Raw genomic sequence first — 2563 nt, forward strand, 5'->3', positions numbered from 1 at the left:
TCGACACCAGACTGGCCAACATGGTGAAACCTTGTCTCTACTAAAAATACAAAAATTAGCCGGGCGTGGTGGTGGGCACCTGTAATCCCAGCTACTTGGAAGGCTGAGGCAGGAGAATCGCTTGAACCCGGAAGGCAGAGGTTGCAGTGAGCTGAGATTATATCATTGCACTCCAGCCTGGGAAACGACAGCAAAACTCAGTCTCAGTAAAAAAAAGAAAAAAGAAAATTGTTCTGGCTGAAGAATAACTCCAGTTCCACTGTGAGCTGGAACTTGAAAGGTAGAGAATACAAAATTAAAAGAGAACTTTGAACTCCCCTTTTCCATCTAGGAGGCAGGTTAATTTAATTGCTAATTCATTTTCTCATGGAAAATAAAGGTTTCGACTCAGGAGGCAGAACCAAAAGCTACAGAGAGCAACTCACAGAGAGTAAATTGAACACTAATGAAGGAATTGGCAGCATGTTCTCAGGTGTGTTTCAGAGTCGCTACAGGCTAGTGACAGCTGTGTGCCACATTTTCCTCATTTTTGAACAGAAGTGTTTATAGGAGTTATCTTACACTTCTCCCACCGTTGTATTATGAACATGCTTCTGCGAGGATAGCTAACTTGTTTGTTTCAAAGCTGTTCAGATTGAGAAGAGTGATATTCAAGGAGCTATACCCAAGGGACTGTTCTGAGCCTCATCTATACCTGGATCTGATATAAATGATGAAATCTTGGACCTTCAGCCTGAGTGTGATGCTATAATGAAATGAGGGATTTTGCAGGGAGAGGGTTTAGAAGAGAGATGGGTGTATTTTACACGTGGAGGAATGTATGGCCAGAAGGCAGACTTATTTTCCAAAGATGGTTACAATTATTTCCCATTCCACATGCTCTTCTCCAGAACCTTTCCACTCTTCTTTCAAGAGGCAGACTATGTTCTCCTTGAACTCTGGTTAGCCTTTGACTGCCTTGTTCAATAGAGCATGGCAGACTGATAGTATGTATAATAGCTTCCAAGACAAAGCTGAACAAAGGTCAATGCAAGTCTGCCTTACTTGGTGTGCTCACTCTTGGAGACTACTTTTATGGCAGGGAGGTTGGTGCTGGCTGTCAATAGGGAACTCAGGAAGGGATATGATTTAGGGGGTTCTCAATTTCTCTCCATCTGGGCCTTCTTGCTAATTACTTGGGCTGACTTTCAACCCCTCAGTCAAATTGCCCCAGCCCGTGCCACTTGGAACAGTGGTGATCCATTCCTACCAAGTCCTGTCCCATTTGCAGACTCCTGAGAAAAATACATGGTTAGTGTTTTAAGCTGCTGTTTTAGGGTGGTTTGCTACACAACAATAGATAACTGAAACACACCTGAAAACAGTCACATAAAACAAAAACGATCTATTTTGCTCACAAATCTGCAGTTTGGACAGGGCTTGAGAGGGACATCACTGCTCAGTGGAGGTTATGTGAAGTCTCCACTGAGATTTAAATGGCTGGGGGCTAGAATGATCTGGAGGTGTTTTTCACTCATATGTTTGGCACTTGGGCTGAGATAACTGAGATGCTGACCACAACTGAGACTGTCACAGGAGTGCCTGTGGTTGACTTATACATATATTTTAAGCTTCCTCACAGCATCACAGCATCACATCCTCAAGGTTGTCAAACTTCTTTTAGTTTTTTTTTTGAGACAGAGTCTCGCTGTGTTGCCCATGCTGGAGTGCAGTGGTGTGATCTTGACTCATTGCAACCTCTGCCTCTCAGGTTCAAGAGATTCTCCTGCCTCAGCCTCCTGAGTAGCTGAGATTACAGGTACCCGACACCACACCTGGTTAATTTTTTGTATTTTTAGTAGAGATGGGGTTTCACCATGTTGGTCAGGCTGGTGTCGAACTCTAGACCTCAGGTGATCTGCCCTCCTCGGCCTCTCAAAGTGCTGGGATTATAGGCATGAGCCACGGCGCCTGGCCCAAACTTCTTACATAGTGGCTCAAGCTCCAAAGGCAGGTGTTCCTGGAAAACAAGGTGGAATCCTCATGGCCTTATATGACCTCGCCTGCAAAGTCAGGTAGCATCACTGCCGCTCTGCTCTACTGACTGAAACAGTCACAAGTTCATCCAGATTTGAAGGGAGGGGACATAGGTCTCCCATCTCTTGATGAGGGAAATGCCAATGAATTTACAGCTATGTTTTAAAATTACCATAAACAAGCCTGGTGCAGTGGCTAACACCTGTAATCCCAGCACTTTGGGAGGCTGAGGCAGGTGGATCACTTGAGGTCAGGAGTTCAAGACCAGCCTGGCCAATATGGCGAAACCCCATCTCTACTAAAGAAATACAAGGCCAGGTGCGGTAGCTCATGCCTGTAATCCCAGCACTTTGGGAAGCTGAGACGGATGGATCACGAGGTCAGGAATTTGAGACCAGCCTGGCCAATATGGTAAAACTCTGTCTCTACTAAAAATAGAAAAATTAGCCAGGCATGGTGGCAGGCACCTGTAGTTCCAGCTACTCGAGAGGCTAAGGCAGGAGAATTGCTTGAACCCAGGAGGTGGAGGTTGTGGTGAGCTGAGATC

Source organism: Mandrillus leucophaeus, unplaced genomic scaffold (assembly GCF_000951045.1).
Source record: "Mandrillus leucophaeus isolate KB7577 unplaced genomic scaffold, Mleu.le_1.0 Scaffold246, whole genome shotgun sequence".
Taxonomy (NCBI): domain Eukaryota; kingdom Metazoa; phylum Chordata; class Mammalia; order Primates; family Cercopithecidae; genus Mandrillus; species Mandrillus leucophaeus.